General features: G+C 41.1%; 1 protein-coding gene and 1 long non-coding RNA gene across 6 annotated transcripts in view; one reads left to right on the forward strand and one right to left on the reverse strand.

Moving 5' to 3' along the window:
• SPAG16 (sperm associated antigen 16) overlaps window positions 1-23445 on the forward strand; it is a 723462-nt gene that overhangs the window by 259954 nt on the left and 440063 nt on the right. The gene's annotated exons all lie outside the window — the stretch shown is intronic.
• LOC119863735 lies at window positions 1152-16995 on the reverse strand. The gene is made up of 3 exons (XR_005295722.2): window positions 16902-16995; window positions 6678-6890; window positions 1152-2798 (listed from the first exon to the last, which is right to left on the reverse strand). It is a non-coding gene; the product is annotated as an uncharacterized LOC119863735 (long non-coding RNA).

Below are 23445 nucleotides of genomic sequence, written 5' to 3' on the forward strand. Positions count from 1 at the left end.
GTCTTCATTGCTGTTGTCGCTTCTGCCACAACTGCTATGCCTGTTTCTATTTTCTACGCTGTTGTAGGATGTACAATGCTTTCACTACTGACCTGCTAGCCAAGGGCATGGGTTACTGAGTGCCAGGTCATGTTCCACACACTGGTAGGCCTGTTCATTACGCATCTGAGGTCCTGTACTGCTCTGAGATCCCTGGCAGAATTTGACTAGGTGTGCAAGGAACTTGTTACTGCTTGGTACTACTCAGGAGTCTTGCCCGTGGAGATACTGTGTACCAGGAGGGAGGACTTAATAGTGGACACATGGAATGATTTCACATCGACAACCATAGACTGCCCCTCACCCCTATCAGTCATCTTGTGAATGCATGCCATTGGAGCACAGGCAAATGGGTGAGAGAATATGTGAATGGTGTGATGCAAGCCATCACCACTAAAAACAATTCATGAGTATACTGAATGATGGAAGAAAGTCTTGCAGTGCTAGGCAAGTGGCAAAGCGACAGGCATGGTGACCCTGATGGTCGTTGCAGCGCTGCATGTAGGCGACTCTCAACACCAATTAGCATAGCTTAGTGGAATGGTAGGACTTTATGTGACAACCCTGCCAGCAACTGACCTGAGAGAGGCACAGCACTTGTTGCAAGAGAACTGGTCAGGTATAGGGTTGACACTGCTGCACTCAGTGAAACCAGGGCCATGCTGATGAAGGGCAACTTGCAGAGGTCGGGAGGAGGTACATGTTGTTCTGGTGAGGTTACCCATCCACAGAGCCATGAAAATCAGGTGTTGGCTTTGCTTTTAGTGAATCCATTAGCTTCCTAGCTCAAAAGTCTACCTACAGGCATAAGTGATCGTTTTATGATTCTGTGGTTGCCACTGAAACATAAGTGGTATGTTACCATCATCAGTGCTTATGCTCCTACCATGACAAATACCAACAATAGTAAAGAAAAGTTCAGTAATGACTTAGACAAACTCATGGTGTCTACATCAGCATCAGATAAACTGCTTATCTTGGGGGACTTTAATGCAAGGGTTGGAAGTAATGCAGTAATCTGGCTGCATGCCATTGCACAATATGAGACCAGGAAAAAGCAGTGGAACTCTGCTACTTAGAGACTGTGTCCAGGGGCAATTCATGATCACAAATATCTTTTTCCATCTACCAAACAAAAAGAAAATGTCATGGATGCATCCAAGATCCAAATTGTGACATTTTATCCACTGCATCATTGTCTGGTGGGGAGATAGACAGGATGTACAGATCACTTCAGCCATGTATGGGGCAGACTGCTGGTCAGACCATCACATGATCCATTTCAAGCTAATTTTATTAATTTGACCAGTACATCACAACTCAAAATCTAAACCCAGTCAGACGGCTCAACATAAAGCGATTTACAAGATAAAGCTACACAAGCGCAGCTCTGTAATAACATTGCAGCAGCTTTGTCTGACCCTGCTGGCTTGATTACTAGTGCTAACGTAAAGAGTGGGTCAGTGACTTTTCACAACATTGTATACTGAGCTGCTCATGCCACCATGGGTACAGCAAATGATGTTATCAAGATGGGTTTTATGAAAATGATCCAGAAATTCAACAGGTACTCACTAAAAATCATGAGATGCATCATCTAATTCTTGTATCTCATGTCCTTGTACGCACAGTTATAACATACTGGCATCTGTCATGACATGCAATCTAAGCTTAGAGATATGTGGGATCAGTGGTGGGATGTAAAGGTAAATTAAATCCAGTGCTAGGCCAACTGTCAGGAGACCAAAGACCTATACAACTTTCAAAGCAGTTTATAGTCCTTCACATACCACTATAGTGCCTTTGAAGAGTGTGGATGCCCTAGCACTGATTATTGACAAAGGAGAAATCCTTCAGAGCTGATGACAGATTTTAGTGATCTTTTGAACACACTGTCCAACATTACAGACAAGGCACTAATAAGAGTAGCGGATCAGTCAACATGTAATGGCAACCTGGACACAGCCCCTTTACTTGACAAAGTCAGCATGGCAATCAGTACAATGAAGAACTACAAGGTTCGTCGATCTCATGGCATTCCTGGAGAAATATTCAAGTATGGAGGCAAGATCCTGGTAGGATGACTTCATGGACTATTTCTCTATATATGGAGTACTGAAGACGTCACAAGACTTCAGAGACACCACCATTGTCACCTTGTACAAGAGGAAAGGTGAAAAGTCTTCAGTATCTCATTACTCTCCATTGTTGGAATGGTACTGGCCAAGAGTACTCTTTGATCATCTGCTATACAACATCACTACTTATTGCCAAAGGGGTTGCAATGTGGTTTTAGGCCAACGTGAGAAATGGGAGACATGATATTTGTAGCCTGTCAGATGAAAGAGAAATGCAGAGAACAGCAACAGAACCTCTATATGGTCTTTATTTACCTGGATAAAGCATTTGATACCATAAGTAGATCTGGACTGTGGCAATTATCATGTAAGTTTGGTTGTTCTGTAAATTCACCAACATTCAGAGGCTATTGCATGACAGAATGCTCTGATGAGTCCGTGTAGATGGTGTTCTGTCTGATCCATTTCCTATCACTAATGATATTAAGCAGGGCTGTGTAATTGGTTCATTCTTGTTTAATCTCTTCTATGCAGCAATGCTCAATGCTGCTACAACAGATACGTTTCCGATTCTCTGGAAAATTATTTAACCTGAACAGGCTGTGATCTTCTACAGAGGTCTTCAAAGCAATTGTTCATTAGCTGCTGTGTGCCAATGACTGTGCTCTAGGGGCACTTACTCTAAAAGAGATAGAATTGATTATGGACAGATTTGCAGAGACTGCAGAAAGGCACAGGCTGACAATCAATCTGAAAAAGACAGAGGTCATGTCTAAACCTGCACCAGGAAAACCATACACAGAGTCACTAACAGCAACACATAGCTGAATGCTATTACAAACTTCTGCTATCTTGGGTAATATATTGTAAACTGATGTTTCATCAGATTTGTTTCAGTTGACTTGGTTTGATAAGTCACAATCGGGGCCAAATAAGACCTACACGCTATAGGGTCATATCTATAGGCCCCTCTTGTGATTTCCTCAAAGGACTGATTCCTACTTTGCTAGCTGTTTATGGGCCACCACCTTCTTGGGAGTACAGCTTAGCTCTTATCAGTCTTATGGAGACCCTCTTGAAGGTGTGTCATAGAGATCTAAATATAAAAGATAACCTCCTTTATTCCTAGAGTGTTGCATAAAGGTAATGTGGCTTTGTGCCCGCAGCCACCATTTTATACTAAAGCAATTACTCATTTTCAGGTGAACTACTCCATCAACTTGCCTTTATTTTTCTCTAAATGGCATACTTTATGTTGGGAGTACAGGCTATATAATTTAGATGAATAAAAAGGGCCTTTGGCTATGATTTAAATAAAAGTAACGCCATTTGCAAATTGTGTAGATTATTTGTACCATATGGAGGTAAATCCAAGGGAGCAGATAATTTCTGCTCTGATTGTCTAAGATGAGCAAGCTTTGCAAGTTGTTATGACTTTGCATTTGTTATAGTTCCAGGGTCTGAGAACACATTCCACAAGGCCAAAGCAGCCCTCCCCACTGTGTCGGTGGGGCCTTACTATCACTGTTGATAAGTAAAACTGCTACCTGAGTAGCAGTCAAAACTTTATGCATTTTAAATTTAGCAGCTAAATAGGATGCCCAGTTTGGAGAGCAGTGCTCAATTTTTATTTAGCTACATGCATCTCACATCCACATCCTTTGACAGTTAATGCTGCCATTTAATCACTCAGAAGTGAGGCTCATGCTCAGAGGAGAAAGAAAGATTATTTATCAGAAATACTGCTGTTCTTCAAGTAGATTGTATGCATCCATGCTCCTACCCTCCATCTCTAATTAATTGGAGCCTTTATTAGGGATTTTGATGAAAGGGGAGGAAGTTTGGGGCCCCAGCTTCTTATAAAGGGTCAATTTTATTAGCCCTTGCAGTGGGGTGGGTGGAGGTAAGGCAGAAGAGGGAAGGGATAGCTCAGAGGTTTGAGCATTAGCCTGCTAAACCCAGAGTTGTGAACTCAATCCTTGAGGCCATTTAGGGATCTGGGGCAAAAATTGGGGGTTGGTCCTTCTTTGAGCAGGGGGTTGGACTAGATGACTTCCTGAGGTCCCTTCCAACCCTATATTCTATGATTCTATTCTATGAGAAGAAACCCACCTCTCTGTATAGACTTTACAAGGGCCAGTCACCCTATCCATCCCTGTGTGAGCACAATCTAGCTCATAACCTTTCCCAGAATATTTGGTTTCATGAGAGAGCATCTGTGCATCCCACCCAAATCACTGCTTTTTAGAGGGTCTCAACCTGGATTCTGAGAATACATGCACAAACTGGAGATGCACCCAGTGAAGTGAGCTGTAGCTCCCGAAAGCTTATGCTCAAATAAATTTGTTAGTCTCTAAGGTGCCACAAGTACTCCTTTTCTTTTTTTGCAAATACAGACTAACACGGCTGCTACTCTGAAAACTGGAGATGTGTATCTATTCACAAAGGGCCCAGTTGTGCAATCCTTATGTTACCAAGCACTTATGTGAGTAGTCCCATTGACTTCAGTAGACCTGTTCATGTAAGTGCTCAAGTAGAAATAATGCTTGCAGTTGGACCCACAATCTACATAAAGAAACTCAGTTATTGGTAAGTAGCTGTTCTCTCATTCTTCTAGCTTTTAGGAGTTTTATAATTCAGATGCTGTTTATAATACCACTCAAAAATCTGCCGAATCTCAACATTTCTTCATTGAGTTTTTTGGTAATTTTTGTGCATATGATATTAGGGAACGATTAATTTTATGGTCTGGACCAGGTGTATTGTTTGAGCTTCCTGATTACACAGTGTATTACAGAAAGGGCAGAAAAGATTCCTAATGAAACTCTGCCAAAACACCTTAATCCTGACAAGCAGCTTCCCTATTACCCTTCCCAAGGGCCACTGCTATATACAGATTTCTAGTCACAAAGTATTGTCATGTTTTTTGTGTGGAGAATAAATGTCTGCGTAATGGATTAGGAAGAGATCACTGAACTCACTTTCATTTCTAACCCTACTGGAAGCTATGTAAAAGGCTAATGCACAAATAGCATCTCATTGCCCCATCTTCAGTTTAAGGAGGGATATATAAAAAGGACATATTTTGACAATTATATACATTATATATTTAATTTCCAATGGGCAGTCAAAATTAGAGCTAGCACTAGAGTGTTTATAGGAGTAATCTCTATCTGCACTGAGAGAAGTGTAAACAACATTTGCAAAGCAGAATAAAGAGCTTTCAGAAATGGTCATTATCTATATCAGTGTTGCTATTGAAATTGTTCACTCTATTTTTAAGATATCTGTGTTTTTGTCCATTTTTTCAATATGAACTTGTTTTCTTCATCGTTGCTGTCATTTTGTTTGTTTGTTTCCTAATGCTGCAGCAATATGTTATGCAAGTAGCATGGTAATAATTTATTTATTCTCAATGTCAGATACACCAGGCAGAGAAAAATCTATAGAAACTGCAAATTTGTGCTTTCTTTATTTTAAAAAAATAGTTCCTCTTCTCCAATCTTGGAGGCTAAAAATTGTACGCTCTCCCCTGGTCACCTACTCTTTTGTGGTGGGAGGGTATAGTTGTATATATAAGACAAAGCCTCTAATACTGGGACAGTTACGATAATATTGGGACACCTGGTCACCCTATACAGATATCAAATACATGACCTTAACTAACATCAATTAGATGAAGCCACATTGTCTGAACACGTTTATTATAGTTGTTATAATGAGTTGTTTGTTCCTGAAAGAATATGAGGTTGGAGATAAGGTCTTGTGTGTTTGAGTGTAGTGAAAAATAAGAGTTCTGGCAAAAACCCAACCAACCAACCATAAAACCAGCTATTTATATTTTGAATAGTTTATATTAAAAATTATCTAATGTTAAGCTTTTCTCTAATATGAAGCCCCGTGGTTAAATTTCAAGTATGTGAGGTTTTAGATTGTCGGTAGTCCTAATTTTGACATATTTTTACAGTAATTCTGTCTTCAACCTCATGATGGTGCTTGCATTCTCAAATGAACTTATATACTATACCATTGCCCTCTATTGTTCAGATTGGAAAGTTCCAATTCTTACGAATGCCAGAATCATCTGTAATCTTTCATACTTTGGTCAGTCTCAGCCTCACTGTAGATGAAACTCCTATTAAACTAATTCTATAAGCAGGCTTTGTGAGAGATCCTATCAAATTGCACTTTCAAAGAAAATAAATATTATTTAAATTCAGATATATTTAAATTTTGTTTTCAGAATTGGACAATATAGGGCATCACTTGGCAATCTTAAGAGAGATGCCCCCAGTTGACTGATTATGGCCACTCAGTATGTTGTAACACCATGTTGCCATGGACAGTTCTATCATTAATCTAAAATGCATGGACAATAAAACTCAAGAACTGAACAGAACTAATGCATAGGCAAACTTCATTGTGGCATTTACAGACTTTTCAGTTCTTGACTAAATAAAACTTTATTTTAATGTAGGTTCTTTTTAGCATAATTGACATAATGTAATTACATGTGTGTGCTTGCACCTATTTAGAAAGCAGCTGTTTCTCTGTACGTACCTCATGCTCTTGACAGTCTTTTTGCTTTCCACTGCCTGGTAGATGGTACTTAAATATTTGTGTGGAATCTTGTTTTGTAGAACGGGCGAAGGGGTAGGAGCCTACCAAACACAGTTGTCTTCAAACATATTTCTCATACTCTCTCTTCAGGCCAGCTTCACTGGAGGGCAAGTACATGCGCTAGTATGAATCCATGCAGTAGAAGGCAGTGGCCTATGTAAAATCAGTACATCACAGTGTTAGGAAACATGAACTAATAGTGTTTATGCTGTATATACCATGCACTAATTAAGGACTTCAGTTTCCAGTATTATCAGTTGTATTTTTGAACACTTAGTGCTAAATTCTTTATGAAAATAGGAATGAGATGAGCCACAGATTGCTCCACTGCAGTGGCGGATTTAGAGTTAGTGGGGCCCTGTGCGCAGCTTCTTTTTCGGGGGCCCCCTTCAGGACCCAGCCACGAAAAAGAACATTCTCTCTTATCTCCTCTCCCACCCCCGTTTTTCATTCATTCTTTTTTTCTTCATCCTCCTCCTATATTATAAATAATGGGAGGTAAATGAAAATAAAGTGATGTAGTGAGGAACCTTGATTGGGGCAGGGAGTTGGAGTGCAGGATGGGGTGCAGGGGGCAGGCTTTGGGAGGGAGTTTGTGTGCTGTGTGGGCTCTGGGCTGGGGCAGGGGTGTGGAAGGGGATGAGGGGTGTGGGTTCTGGGAGGAAGTTTGTGTGTGGGGTGCAGACTCTGGGCTGGGGCGCGGTGCATGCCTCGGGTGGCACAGCTCCCAAAGCCCAGGGGCTCCTAAGCGATGGGGCAGGGGGGGTCTCTGCATGCCACTGTCCGTAGGTACCACCTGCACAGCTCCCATGGGCTGCAGTTCCTGGCCAATGGGAGCTGTGGAGTCAGTGCTCAGGGCGGGATCAGCACACACAGAGAAACACCCCCCACCCTGGGATTGCTGGGATATGCTGGCAACTTCTGGGAGTGAAGCAGAGTGGCAGGAGGGAGGCAGAGCAGGCAGGGAGCGGCCTTAGCCCTGCTGCTGACATGTCTATGTGCACTCTTTGGGGGGAAGGGTGCTGCGGGTCTCTAGGTGCTTCCTGGGGGGCAGCATGTGGAGCTTCCTTCCAGGGGCGCGCAGAGACGTGCCAGAAGCCGGACACTTCCGGGAGTGGTGTGGGGCTACCGGCCATGGAATTCAGGCAGCTTGCCTGCCTGAGCCCGGCAGCGCTGCCAGCTGGGACTCTGGGGCAGGCTGTCAGATATTTGTCCTGCATTTTGGGGCCCCCCCGTCGTTGGGGGCCCCATGCCACCGCAGAGTTTGTTTCATGGTAAATCCGCTCCTCGCAAACATTTGTAACAACATAAGCTATCATGAGTGAGATAGTGCTATGTTAGCTTTTACAATTTTTTCATTAACTACCATAGAATATACTTCAACTGTAGCATGAATTGACAAGCAACTGTCCTCAAGTATGCCTTTAGAACTCCCTCTTTGGAAAACATTACATGGGTGAATGATATTCCGAGACATTTGGAACCAATGGAGACTTGAGGCTATCTTCACACAGGAAGCATCTTCAGAGTAGAATTTAGGCACTGCTATAACCAATCAAATGGAAAAGGCTGCAGCATGCCTATGGCAGCAGTATTCTTGACAAGATTTGAGAAAGGGGCTCTAACTTTTGCTTTGCTAATGTTCTCGGTTTAGATTTCATGCAGAAGATGTTCACGTCTCCACCTTTTTTCCGCTGATAGAAAACATTGTTTTTATTCATATGCTATTGCCTTTGGGGACACCAGCGCAAATGCTAAATTCTATTAAAAGTAATTCAAGGGTTCACCCATACGTTCAGTAATTATGATTGTGAGCATCCAAGGAAAACTAGTGTATAATGTCTTAATTAAAGCAAAGTAATATAATTTTAGTTACAGATTGGGTTATATTAAGTCTTTAGAATAGTGAGTTTTCCGTTTACTTTCAGGTAATTAATATTAGTATAGCTGTTTTGATAGTACATTGCATTATTAATATTTTGCCAGGAAGAGTAAGAAAATTCCAAGAAATTATTTTGTGTAAGTCTAATCAATTATGGTACTTTAAGATTGAAAAATTCCTGTTGTTTACTTTTGTAGACTATAGATACATACTTGCAAGTTACTTTCTTAATTACTTGTTCAAGAAAATGTGCTTGCATCAGTAAAACTGGAGGAAATTGTTTCTATATGTAACCCTTCTGCCAGGCCGAGTTGACAGCAGCAAGGGTTCAGAACATAGGGGTTCCCTTTCAACAATACAATGCAAAACTGGCTCAAGCCCCCACCCAGTGACTTGGGAAAATTACACACCCACCCCCAGGTGCCTCAAAGAGGCAATACTTCCCCTCTTACAAGCACAGAGTCTCGGTATAGCAAAAATCTTTAATAACTTCTTTAACTACCATTAAATTGGGAAAACACCACAACTAGGGTTCATAAACACAAACCAGAAGACCCACCTCCAAGCAGATAGGGCTGTGTCCTTTCCCTTTGGTTCTTGAGTCCAGCAACCCAAAAGTCACCACTCCCACAGTTTCTCTCCCGGGTTAGTGTGGGCCCTCCAGAGTTCAAAAGTTCATCGGCAGAGTTTACCTCCCAGCCTGGGTGGAGGGGGAGGTATGGGGCACCTTACATGCTCCGCTGCTCATGTCAACAACCAATTGCCATGCCTTTCCATAGAGTTCAGCTGCAGTCTTCACCACAAGCTGCTCCTCTCCACCAGCCCCCACACTTAGCTCTCAGGGATTTCAGCTCTTAGTAGGGGAGCCTCAGTGCTGGTGCACCACTAGCCCAGAGTCGGCCTAATGCTTAGACCTAGGAAACAGTAATTTCAGCTCTGCAACTTGTAACAAGACCCCAGAGGGAGTCAAAATTAGCTCTGTTATTACACCATGGAGAAAGGAGGATTGAGTGTGAAATACTACCAAGTAAAGTAAAGTACCTAAGTACCTACCTACCTAAATTCACTGGGTTTTTGATCCTGTTCCCTTGCCTACTTAGTTGAGAGTGAGTCCCTCTGTCACAAAATGCCAAGTACAGTTCTACTGTCCTTGATCCATATAACTAGGATAAAAACACTTTATTACTCCTGACCCAATAACAAAGAGACTGGGGATCCCACAGCAGCCAAAATGACTATTTGGGCAAGCAGTCCCATCATGCTAGGCAGGGTGGGTGTGCCCATGCAAACAAGATCAGCCCTGAAGTCCTCGTCCCCAGCGCACCACCAGATGTCAGGGTAGAGCCCATTCTGACTCTGCTTACATATAATATACTGTGTAACCCAGGTTTCATCTTTCCCTTAACTTCTGAAGTGGGTACACTACATTTTTACTAAAAAGAAAAGGAGTACTTGTGGCACCTTAGAGACTAACAAATTTATTTGAGCATAAGCTTTCATGAGCTGTTCATGAGCTCACTTCATCGGATGCATTCTGATGCATTTTTTGCGAATACAGACTAACACAGCTGCTACTCTGAAACATTTTTACTGTCATGTTTGTCTGAATCTTTATTTTTTTTTTTATCTACAGCAAGTTGCAGTTTACACACATAGTAGTGTGATGTCGGGTTCTGCTGTAGGACTGAGTCATTAAGCTTCATTTCATGGTACCACCGATGAGTTACTTACAAAGGATGAAATCCTGGTTCTATGGAAGTAAATGGGAATTTTGCCATTGACTTCAATGGGGGGGTGGATTTCACCCAAAGTATCTTCTAATTCAGTGGGATGCAACCTTACCAATAGACAATTTATAACAACAACATCTTAACTCATTATACAGCTATTTACTAATAGCAGACTAGTGACTAATATTTATATGTATAAGAGACAAGGAGGGTGAGGTAATACCTTTCATTGGACCAACTTCTGTTAGTGAGAGAAACAAGCTTTCGAGCCACACAGAGCTCTTATGTGGCTCAAAAGCTTCTCTCTTTCACCAACATAAGTTGGTCCAATAAATACTATCATCTCACCCACATTGTCTCTCTAATATCCTCTGTCCAATCCAGCTACAAAAACACTACACATACAGTTTGTATAGGCTTTCCCCTTTCCTTGTATGAAATAAAGATGACAAGATTTCCCAGCTTGTAATATTAAGAATGTGAGCACTATCAAGATGACCTAATCAGCATAGCAAAAACATTCATTTCTAATCCATTGGATGAATCCCTGAAATGCTGCTGCTATTCTCCTGAATATCAAGATTTAGGGTCAATTGTGAATTTAAGGCACAACCCTGAGTAAAAGCTAATGAACATTTTTACCATTTTACAGGGCCTCCAGATGAGATTTCTTTTAATCTAGATATTTGTCTGCTTAGATGTTTATAGGGTTCCAGTCACAGTAATATCTGAAAAGGAAAAATGCATCCGATGAAGTGAGCTGTAGCTCACGAAAGCTTATGCTCAAATAAATTTGTTAGTCTCTAAGGTGCCACAAGTACTCCTTTTCTTTTTGCGAATACAGACTAACACAGCTGCTACTCTGAAACCAGTAATATCTGAGTTATTTTGATTTTTAATTTTGGTCCCAACAATATTCTTCCCACTTGTTTTTAAAAATTAAATAAATATGAAGATCTTACAGATAAATGCACAGAACAGCAGGGGTAATGACAACAAAGCTTGGGAAAAAATGCTGTTACATTGTATCTGAAGGACACAGTTATGTACTTTTTGCTTTGTGGCGCAAGTAGCCTGTTCACAAATATCTACAAATAACATGATGGAATTGACATTGCATCTTTTTGTTGGTGATGCTATGACTTAAAAAGCAGAAACTGATTTATCACAGAAGTGCTGGGAATGATAGTTATCAGTAAGTGAATTACTGTGCAACATTTCTTGAAGTATCTTGCTACATTGCTAATTTGATTTGAAGCTCCATTTGTAGAGAGCACCTTAGATTTTCTGTTTTCTTACACTAGTTGACCCAATTTTATACTTTCTATTTGGCACATATATGCCATTCCTTTTTTTCATCTGACTATTTCATATTTCTTAAGCACCAAAAATGTTCATGATGCTGTACAAGAAACAGGATTAAGGCCCCAATTTGGCAGTCCTATTCAGCAAAGTACTTAAGCATGTGTTCAATTTTAAGCACATGCTTAAGTCTAATTGAAATCAAGTTAAGCATGTGCTTAAGCATTTTGCTGAATAGGAATAGACATAACCACATGCTCAAATTCTTGGCTGACTAGGGGTCCATGACTGTACTGCTCTCATTAATCTATATTGGGTTTGATTGTCATTCCACCTGAGTAAGGGACAGCCTGTGGCTGCACTGCCCCAGAAGCTGGACAGAGTCCAAATGCTGCCAGAGAGAGTCACAATTTTGGCCCTGATTCCCTTTGCTCCATGTGGAAGCAAGTTGTGCCAGCCCTTTTCACATCCTGTGCTCGTGTACCAGGATCAGAGATTGTGACAGAGCAGCTTCCTTTTAATAGCTAACTGACACGCCACATTCTGATTGGATAGCTGTTATATCAAAACATGGAAGGTCTTGCATAAAAAATGGCTGTTGGATTTTGGTTCTTTTATTTTAATTTCTTTAATTTCTAAGAAGGGTGGATTATTTCTAAGAAATAAATAGTTTCCTCCCAAGGCAAAAGTCATATTAAATGCTCTTTTTATCAGAACTGGCTAACAAGCTAGGAATTGAAAACCCTCTCCAGAGCCACAGCTATGTGACCTAAGGCAGACGTTACAGTGTCCCAGCTTTCTATGCTCAGCTTATTCTCTTCCTCCAAGAAGCAAGGATATGGCTAGACAGCTCTCTAATGGCTTAGCCATTAGAGACACTTGTATCCCTCTTTCTCGATTAACTTGCTTTCTGTCCAGTCTCTTACATGAAAAATGATACCTCTTGCATAACTCTTTCTCCTTTAGTTGAAGGAATTGTGAATTGCATTTCTCTGTATTTAGAACATCTTATTGTGGTTTTACTTATTACTTCTTATTTGTTTTATGGGTTTTCATTATTTCCTGGTTCTTCAGATTCAATCTCACTCCGTATGAAAAATTCTTTGTTAGAACCCAAGATTGCTGGTGCGTGGCCATACCCCTCACATAACAATGTGTGTGTTCTCTTTGATTCCTCTGACCTAATTCTTTTCAGGATGAAAGGTTAGCCAGTCAAGGGATTTTGCCCTGTCAGAACTCTGCATTTCAGAGATCCATTGATAGTCAGGAGAGGCAATTTCCCTACAACAGAGATTTTGCAGTGGAGGTCACTGAGGGAAGTCATCACATTATGCCCTGTTGCATATGAATGCTTCAAACTCTGATGGCCAGCAGTTGGAACACAGTGATTGGGATTGAGCTGTGCCCCTAGATAATGGCACCACCAATTCTTCAGGCTGACCTCTCTGCCTCATGGTATATGACCTGCTTGTGAGTTCTCTGTTCACAAGGAATTAAGTGCAGTAGTGTGCACTTGAGTGGCAGCTTGAATCAGACCCAGACACTGAGGCATTCTATCTGTTCAGTGCATTAGAGTCTCAGGTGCCTGGAGAGATCAGTGTGTGGTGTTTTGAATGAGCAAACACCACCACCATAATAAAAAAACAAATCAAAAAACCACTAACCTAGTCAGAAGACTACATTCACTTCTGCAAGCTCAGAGAGGTGCAAACTGTCCCTCCCAGAACTAGCTGGGGAATCTACCCTCCAGGGAAAGCAGCTTGTATTTCCAATGACACACTTCACTGAGGGAGGGTATCTTTCGATTCCTCCAATGTCTGCCTAGGTGCTCTGCTGGTGAAGGGTGAAGTGGTGATGTACTGAACCAGTGCAATCCTCTGAAATCTTCACTTTGCCTCCTTCCCTGCCAGCATAGCATCCCCACTTTAGGGCTATGCAGGCTGCCTACAGTTACTCTGGTGGAGGGGAGGTTGGAGTCATTGTCTTTTCCTGCACCTTCTGCTCAGCAGTCTCTCTGCCATCAGATACTTGTCCTCAGAAAAAGGCTGGAAAGCCAGTGTAATGAGCCAGCTGGGAAAACCTTGGCTCTGTGCCACTCCTTCCTTACCCTACCGAGGAGGGGGCATGGCAAAAGAATGGCTAGTGTGTTGTAGTTGGGCAAACCCCAGCTATATAACAGACTCCAGATGCTGCTATCAATGGCATACCTTAGGGCAGGTAGACAAAATCATATGGCTTCACATTCTGATCCCTCTCCTCCCTTTCTCTGTCATTAATGTATGAGCTAGAGATTTATTTATGCATTCATTTTAATGAAAACTCAAATTTTGCAGAAAATGGGGAATCAACAGCAGGATGCAAGAAGCAGCAGCAGCAGCTGCAACCTGGCAGGCTAGAGGGTTCTGCACTATAGAGTGAAATCCTGACTCCATAGAAGTCAATTGCAAAATCCCCCTTGGCTTCAATGGGGTCAGGATTTTCAGTCTTTAGATTTAGTTCTAAAAAAGATAATGCTTTTTATCTCTTCAGTTTGTGTATATAAATAAAATGAGAGAGGGGGTTGAAGAGTAGGTACAAATGCTTTCCTGCCATGAAAGGATTATGTGACATCAAAATTCCTAACCTTCCCTATCTTCCAAGAAAAATAAAATATTAACCAGAAGAAATGTATCAATAACTTGTTAAGCATATAGGCTAATACAATGCTTTAAATCAGTTAAACTTTTTTTAAAGATCATTAGTGCCATTTGTCATGATGGATTATGCATACTGTACCTGCTTTGTATAGTCCTTTCTCATTTTTGATTTTGTAAATTTGGTAGACCCTTAGTTTTCTTTTTTCATTGGAAATACGATGTCAGAATATTTTAAGTCTTAGGTGTGTGTGTGTGTGGTCTTACTTTTTACAAAATCCCTATTTCCTTAGCAAATGAATTCATACCAAAGGGAAAAAAATACATCTCACAGATTATGGTATTTTCTACCTAGAATATTAACAAGAAATTCATTGCTCTGCAAGAGCAGGGTTCAACCATATGCAGAACTCACTTATTTTTAGTAGGCTCCAAGATTCAGGACATGTGTATGGTAGGCTACCTTTTTCCCCCAGCTGGTACATAGAGAAGCAAGTGTGTGTAGGTGGGTGAAAATTCCTTCCTGAACCAGCAGAGGCAGTTGTACCTTAGACCGAATCCAACTGAGGATTGGGCTGATAATGTTTGCATGAGCATGTCTTCTGACTAATCCCATCACTTTCTTGTCTTCAGGCCCCACAATAGAGTGAATAGGGCTTTTAAGTGCCTTGCACTGATGTAACCTTGCCCGAAGGCAGATTTTCCTATATCCATGGAATACAATGGTGGACGCCATAGTAAACAGGGAGTAAATGTGCCTGACTGTAGATACATTTTCTTTGTAAACTGTAATAAAATGCTTTAACTGAAATTAACATTTAGGCCCTGACTCAGTGTTTTAGCACGTGCTTATATGGTTTGCTGAATCAGGGTCTTAATCATGGGAAAGAGTACAGGATTCTAGCTGACAATCACAATTAGGGTGACCAGATAGCAAGTGTGAAAAATCAGAACGGGGGAAGGGGGAGGGGCAATAGTCACTATGTAAGAAAGCCCCACATATCTAGACTGTCCCTATAAAATCAGGGCATCTGGTCACCCTAATCACAATATCTATTTCTATGACATTTGTGCTACAGTCATGCAGACACTATGCCTTATCTCCACAAGTGATTAATCGATTTCCTCACTTCATTTAACACATTCATGTGATGGTTACAAGAGCTCTAGGTATACAAAAAGCTATTAATCAGAATAATTAATAAGTTTCTGTATTAGATTTGCTGAGTTAAGGTCATCTTTAATTGATCATAGATGATGCACTACAGGTTATGGTGCTACAACTAAAATTCAGCTGTATAGTCTAGATGTATTTTAGAATACTTCATTGTTTCAGTGATTTATGAACTTGCCTTTTTAGTGTGTATGAGGAATTGGTTAAGGTGACCTTGAATGGCAAGGGCATTTTCATTTTTGTTGTTGGCTTTAATGCATGAGCAAAACAACCAAAAGTTTTTATTCCAAATCTGATTATAGTATAATGAAAAACTATAGCTATGTTATTAAATATCAGCATTGTATACAAGATTTAGACAGATATATTCTGCTTAGAGAGATTTAATTTTTTGAAATCCATTGAATGCTAATATCAAAAGCTTTGAGTCTGTTCCCAAATTTACATAACTAGTAAGACATAGTTTAGCCACCTGCATACACACAAGTTATGTGTGTGTGTATGCACATGCACATTCTCCAGCTGTGGTGTTTAAGCATACCCTGTTAGGTGTGGAAACCATTTTTTAAAAATCCTGCATATAGTTATATATAGGGTTAGAAAGATTAGATTGTGATCAGTAAATGGTAGTAAATGTTGATTTCACCATACACACACGAAAACATATTTCCATCTATAATCAAAATTTAGAGATAGGCAAAGCAAGAGAACTGATACTTGAGAAGCTATTATAGTTTAAGGATATTTAAATTATGTATTGATGTGATGTTGACAATTTTTATTTTAACAGTTGCAAAGTTTTCGCTTTTTGAATCTCAACATCTATTGTCATTAAGTAAATAGTGTCTTATCCCCCAAATTTCCAGCAATTGTGAAAATGTAAATTGATTAAAAAATTTAGAAAGGCTTAAAATTCATAATTTTTCACATGTGAACATTTAAATTGATGATTTTTTTAAGTTTTAAAATAAGCATCAATATTATCCATCAAAATAATCAATACATAAAAACTGAATTATTTCAAGCCTAGTTACATACCATGCACTCAGATCTACACTGCGTATCTAACCTGTGGTCTTGTAGCAAGGTGATGAGTCACCAGTGCAGCACTTCCTGCTGGTTGTCTCAGGAATTAGCTCTTTCCAACCTTCAGAGCATCCTCTGCAGGCCAGTGTCTTGCCTGCCACTGGCATCCATGTCCTCCCAGACCCCTGTGCCCTTTACCCTAGACTTCTGCCGAGCAGTACCCCCACACTCTGGGTCTCTTCTCCCTGCAGAACCCCCAGCCCTCTAAACCCACCTTGCCTCAGTTGCTACTGCCAGTCATCATCTAACCCCCGCTCCCTAGGGCAGACTGCAGTGTAATGACCACTCATCATCAGCAAGGGGGTTGGACCAGCTGCCTCTGCCTATCCCCAGGCTGCCCCTCTGCAGCCCCAGTACCTTTCTGGGCCTTTACCAAGGCCTGCAGGTTTACCAGGTTGGAGCTGCCTCACTCCTAGGCAGCTAGTCCTTCCCACTCCAGGGCTAGAGTGAGACTCCTCTAGCTTCTGGCCCACAGCCCTCTTATAAGGGCCAGCTGGGGCCTGATTGAGGTGGCCACAGCTGTGGCTTCTACACCAATCAGCCTAGCTTGGCTGTTTTAACTCCTTTTCCCCAGCTGCACCCCTCTCCAGGGCTGCTTTAACCCCTTTCAGGGCCGGAGCAGGGTGACCACCCTGCTACACACATATATCTAGAAAAGGTGGATAGGTGCATGAAGAGGGGTCATTTCTGGGATCACCATCTATTTATGCCACATCTCGCAACACAGTACTGGCTCCACATGTGGCATCTGTCGAAATTTCAATTGCCACTGTTCCCATGGATGCTTTACAACCACTTTCTGCATACATGTGCATGACTGCTGTCATATATGTGCAGTAAGCCTGCTATTTATTAATATACACCTGTTCATATTGCCACCTTTGTTGCAGACTGTAGTCTTAAGACTGAAAATGCTCTTTAAAATACCATTTCTAAAAAACAAAAGAAAAAACAAAAAAGCACCTAACAAAAGATATCCATATACACATTTAACTTTATTTTATTATATGTTTTCTTAGTCCAGTATTCAGTAGATTACTTCCTATTTCTCTTGAAACCCTTCTGAAAATAAGATGTTGAGGTTTCACAGGGGAAATAATGTATTGAAAAAATGGTTGAACATTGATTTAGTTTACTGTATTATCCCTCCATGCAAACAATGTTTTCTGTTTTTTTTGTTTTCATTCCTTTATACTTATGTTTTATTTTTGGCATTATATCTTCTTGGATTAATGTTTTCACTACTTTTTCTCTAAATATATTTTTAAATGCCCTTTTTAATCCACAGTAGCCAATAAATATTTTTATTATCCTACATTCCTGCTGGCTCGTCACTACCTGAACTGCATTTTATGAGTAAAATCCTTGGCCAGGGCTAAGTACCCTTTGAACCATTCCTAAAGGGGCAGCTGGGGATTCCTTTGATGTAGATGACTATCTGGTGGTATAAAGCCAGCTTTAAGTCACCCATTTCCCCTGCAACCAACCCATGTAGGGGGCATTCTGGCATGGGCTGTGAGAAGGGAGCATAGCTGCACTCAGGCAATCCTGGCACATTGGAATGGTCCTTGGCAGACTGTCCTAGCTTGGATAAATTAGAGCTTGCCTGTGACCGGGCTAACTTTGAGCATTGGGGGGGAAAGTACAAAAGTAGCTTAGCCACCTTTGTGTCTCTTGCCCCTTGGCTGTACCAAGCATGGGCTCAGTGCCGCTGGGTATGGGGCTGTGAGAAGCACCAGCAATGTTAACTTTCAGCTAATGGTAGCTTTTAGCTAATGTGAATGTAGCTTAGGAAAAGAATATTAGTTTCAATCAGATTTCCCTTTACAATCTGGGCAAATAACCAGGTGCACTCTCATTTTACTTGTTCCCATTTATACATTACTGATAGCTATCTATTGGAAAAATGTCAGGGGAATGGTAGCTTCAGACCCAGGTAGAGGAAATGTGAATGTCTAACTAAAACCTGTCTCTGCAGAAGTTTGAGTTTGTAATCTAATGACTAACAGGGAATTCCCTGGGTGTCAGACTGCTAATCTTTGACTGGCAGCTGAAAATAGAGTTCTGTCAGTGTTGCCTGTCAAAGTGTCAACTACCAAACCACAAGACACAGACTTTGAGAAGCTTTATTTGCCCTATCAATAAATACATTTTAGCAGCTGTTAATTAAATCTGATTCTGCCATGCTCATTAATCTGCCTCCTAGAGCGATCAATATATTCCTCTAGTCACTGTATCTAAGCATTTGTCCATGCCTAGAAATGAAGTGTATATTATTATTAATGCTGTGTCCAAAATGTGTTGTGTGCTTTACAAATCAAGTACAAGGCATACACCCTGCCCAAAGGAGTTTACAATGTCATTTTAGTCATGATACAATGAATCGGAGAAGCAAACAGTGGGAGCGGGGACAGGAAAAGGGAGGATGAGGGATACAATAATAGGACTACATGATTACTTAGTCGTTAAGTACATGACTTGTTAGTTCTGCTAGAATATATTTTTAACCATGATTTGGGGAAAGGGGATCCCGAGTCTCTACTGGAGCCAATGTATAGCAGAGAAATTCCAGCTTTAGGAAACGTAACTCTCCTGACTTCCTGCAAAAATCCAAAGTTGTTCTTTTCCTTTTGGAACCACAAGATCGACGTGCCTTACCAGTTAAATGAGGAAAAGCAACACACATCCTGAGGTGGCTGACTCCTTCAAGTCCCAGACTCCTAGCCCCCAGCACCATCTTGTTGTATAGAAAATGCAGGGAGAGGGGAAGGGAACTCCTTAAAATGAAAGATTCTGAATGTAAGGTTAAACTTAATGTTTTATATCCAGTCTCTGTATTCTGTGCAAGTAAAGGTCTCAGAAATGTTCACTGGTTTGGACTCAAGTTACTGGCTCAACAGTGAGCCATATAGAGGCTGAGATTAAGGCTTTAAAAGACTTTGTGGAAGAAACGCCTACATTTGTGAATCTACCCCCTTCAAAAATAATAAGAAAAAAAGACAAAACTTGAGAAAACTAAATGAGGGTTAAAATGTTTGAATTCTAGATTTTCTGGGTAATTTTGATGCTGTACATTATAGAAGAGTTTCTCTCTGATCTACTAAACTTAATATACTAGAGGAGATGTTTGAGGTTCCAATGCATGTACCTTGAGAAAGGCTCAATATAAGAAGCATCAGTATAGCCTGTCTATCTGATGTTTGTGACAAGTAGAGAATCCTGAAGGCAGCTTTAGCAATGGGAGATATCACTTACAAAGGCAAAAACATTGTATTGTTTTGTGACCGAAAACAGCACAAAGTTTGGCACAAAGTTTACATTCCTCAAAATAAGAAAAGGAGTACTTGTGGCACCTTAGAGACTAACAAATTTATTTAAGCATAAGCTTTCGTGAGCTGTAGCTTATGCTCACGAAAGCTTATGCTCAAATAAATTTGTTAGTCTCTAAGGTGCCACAAGTACTCCTTTTCTTTTTGCGAATACAGACTAACACGGCTGCTACTCTGAAACCTGTCACTCCTCAAAATGGCGTTTGAAAAAAACAGGAGGGAAACCATTATATTATTTTCTGCTAAACTCTGTGTTATTCATGGAGGGAAAGGTTGAATCTTTCAAGCTACTAATTCTGTTAACCCCCTATCGGAAAAAAATACTTAAAGCTAATAGAACAGATTGAAGTCAGTGAAACTACATTGATTGATAGCAACTGAGAATAAGTCTGATTTCTCCTTTGAGTGATTATCCTTATGCATATTCCACTTGTGCATGTGCACAAGTTGAAAATCTTTTGGCTAGAAGTGTTCTTTGTAGTCGCACAGGCCATAAATGGGCAGAGGAGGCCAACCGTCACTCACTTCCTCTCCCCATTTCATGCTCGCTGTCTATTCAACAAATTGCTGGCTCTTTTTCAACTTTGTGAAAATGGTATAGTTAGTTATTGTCTGTGGGTATTTTGTTTTCTGTTCCTGGTAAAAAAAGAAAAAATAAATTTATTCCTAAGAAAAACGATATCTTTCTAGTATTAGAATGGCTTCTTCTAAGTTGGCTGCATTTAAGTATTGTTCCTCATGGCTATGCCCATTAATGATGACATGTAAAATATTTACTTGGTTTTGGAGAATCACACATCTCCAAAAATTGTGCTGTTTGCAAGTTCTACTTCGCATTACCCACAAATCTAGAGAAGTTCGGCTCAGAGTTCAGTAATTCCCTCTCTGAATCCTGGGGTCTGGTTCACATCTCTCAACCTCCAAGATGCATATTGCACAGGAAGTACCAAAGTTTCATGTAGGCCACAAATATTTTCAGTATCAAGTTCTACCTTTGGCCTGTTGATTGAGGGATTTTACCAAGGTGCTAGTGGTCATTGCCCTTACCTGGATGAGTGGCTAGTTTGGGAAAGGACTCCTCATCAAGTGTCAGCTGCCATTTTTTACATTCTTTAACTGTTCCAAGACTTCATTCTCAAAGCAGCTTACAAAAATCTATACTGACTCCCATTCAGAGGCTCACGTTTATAGGGGCTGCCCTGAGCTCCACCAAGCTCATGGTTTATCTACCTCTGACAGGTTTGAGAACACGTCTGTCTTAATAGCCAAACTAGAGTCAAATCCAAGTACCACAGTGAGGATGTGTCTTGCTCTGCTTGTGCATGTGTCTTCATGCAACTTCATAATACTGCATGCTAGACTAGACCTTTGATGCAAGCAGGGCTGGTTAAGGTTGGTGTATTTCCCCACTAGACATCAATAGGACATGCTTCTCTGTGTACATCAACTAGTACTCTCCTTCCTAACATGGCAGAAAGAAAATGGTCTGCAAAGGAGAGTGCCCTTTGTACGTTCTCTCCTGTCCTAAACTATAGTGATGGACTCTTGATGGTCTGCAGACTCTGGGCCTGTGGACTACATGAGAAGCATGGTTGCACATCTGTCTGCTAGAACGTAGGGCCACGCTCAGAGTTTGCAAGTCCCATCTCACATCCAAGGTCAACCTGTCTGTTAATGATCCACACTCACCCTTAGCACATCCCTTGTATTAGTGCATAACATCGCTGATATTCTCAGCTTTAGCACTTCCTGCAGCCCGTCTGCCTCTCACCAGGTCTTCTGTGGCTCAGCTCTCTGGCCAAGTCACATAAAGTTCAGCCCCCTTCTGGGACACTCCAAATCAAAGCTGACAGACAGAAGGTCCTTCACCCTTCCTGGGCTCAACTTATCACTCTCACACTTACCAGAGTGCTGACTCCTCTAGGCTTTTTCTCTACTAGAAGTCCAAATACAATATAAAAGCATGCTCCACCCCTGCTGGGCTTTTCTTCTGTTCCCTGTTTCTTGTAGTCCGTATTTCAGGGCTCCCCCACAGGAGCCACTTTGGGTTTCTTCTATTCCATTTCCCTTTTGAAACACTGGCCCCAGGACTGCCTCTCTGGACACCTTGCCCCTAGCTCTACTCCTGTGGCTCAGCTGTCCAGCAGCAGCCTGTCCCAAACTGCTGGGAGTCTCCAAAAGCACCCACCAGCTCTCTTCCCTGAGCTAACAATCAGATGTCCCCTACTGCCTCCCTTCCCCAGGGATCTGACTGTCTTCCCTGGGAGCTCTCTCAGTTACCTTTAAGCCCTAGCTCAGGGCTCCTCCCCTACAGGAGCCTGCACTGCTTCCTGTGGAATCCCCCAAAGTGTAGTCACAGGTCTTCCCCAGGGACTGTAATCTCTTCCTTCCTCTCACCTGGGATCTCCCTTCCTATCTGAGCAGCCTCCTACTTACACTGTTCAGGCAGTCCTCTTATAGAACCCCACTGCTTCCATGCTAATTGTCTGATGAACCACCACCGGGAGCACCAACCTGCTCTCAGGTGTAGTTTATGGGGTCATCAGAGGCCATTTAGTCCCTGATTCTCCCTGAAGGGCCACTGGCCCCATGAGACATCCTTGCATCCTAGGAGAACAGGGCTCCCTCTGATCCAGGTTTGACAGACCAGCTATCCACATCAGGGGGCCAAATCCTAATTCCCCTGAAATCAACTACAAAACTATTGGCTTCAAAGGAAGCAAGATTTTGCTCCAAGCCTAGGCCTTTCTGATGTAAACATACAATTTAATAAGGAAATGTTACCTCAGCCCTGTGGTCAGCATAACAGGCAGCCTGCAAGGGATTGCAAATGAGTATAAATTTCAAGTGTTGACAAGTTGTAGGGGGTAGCATAAGAGACAGGAATTGCAACACTGTGACTATGTATTGCCAATAGAACAGACCTTGGGAAAATGCTGTCTGCATGAACCCTTTATTCTTTCAGTTTTGAGATGACATGAAACAGCGATAAGGAAAGAATACCAATTTCAGTTCTACTTGAGATTTAATGAGTGAAACAAATATTAAAGGGTTCTGTTCGCTACTGGAATGCTTCTGTTTCTAATAATATGAACATGTTTAATATGGGAACTGGCATCCCTTTATATTACATTTTTGTTAACTGCATTCCCAAATAATGCAATACAGACAATCCCAAGCTTTCTTCTGTTAAGCAGGTTTAATGCTAAAGAGTTACTTTCCTTTTTCTGAATAGTGAAGCATGTTCAATCTGCAAAATGAAATAAAAATGAAAAGTAGGAACACCATTCAATCTGCTTATCGCACTGTGCCCATTTTCTCCTGAATAACTACAAGGTGTCCATACTCAGATCCAACTGCATTCTGTAAAAGAGAGCTGTCACTCTATCTCCTTAAATGCTATTTTACCTTGAAAAGCTGTCCTTTGGTTCTCATATAAGTGAGTAAATCATACAAAGGAGGGAAACAATTGCTTTTTTTAAAGTAAAATATTTAAGAAGATAAATGGTCTTGTTTCCATTATGTGTTTTTGAATAAAGAAGACAGAAGTGAAAGCAAATCTTTCAAATCTT

The sequence above is a fragment of the Dermochelys coriacea genome, chromosome 11 (genome assembly GCF_009764565.3).
Source record: "Dermochelys coriacea isolate rDerCor1 chromosome 11, rDerCor1.pri.v4, whole genome shotgun sequence".
In the NCBI taxonomy this organism is placed as follows: Eukaryota; Metazoa; Chordata; order Testudines; family Dermochelyidae; genus Dermochelys; species Dermochelys coriacea.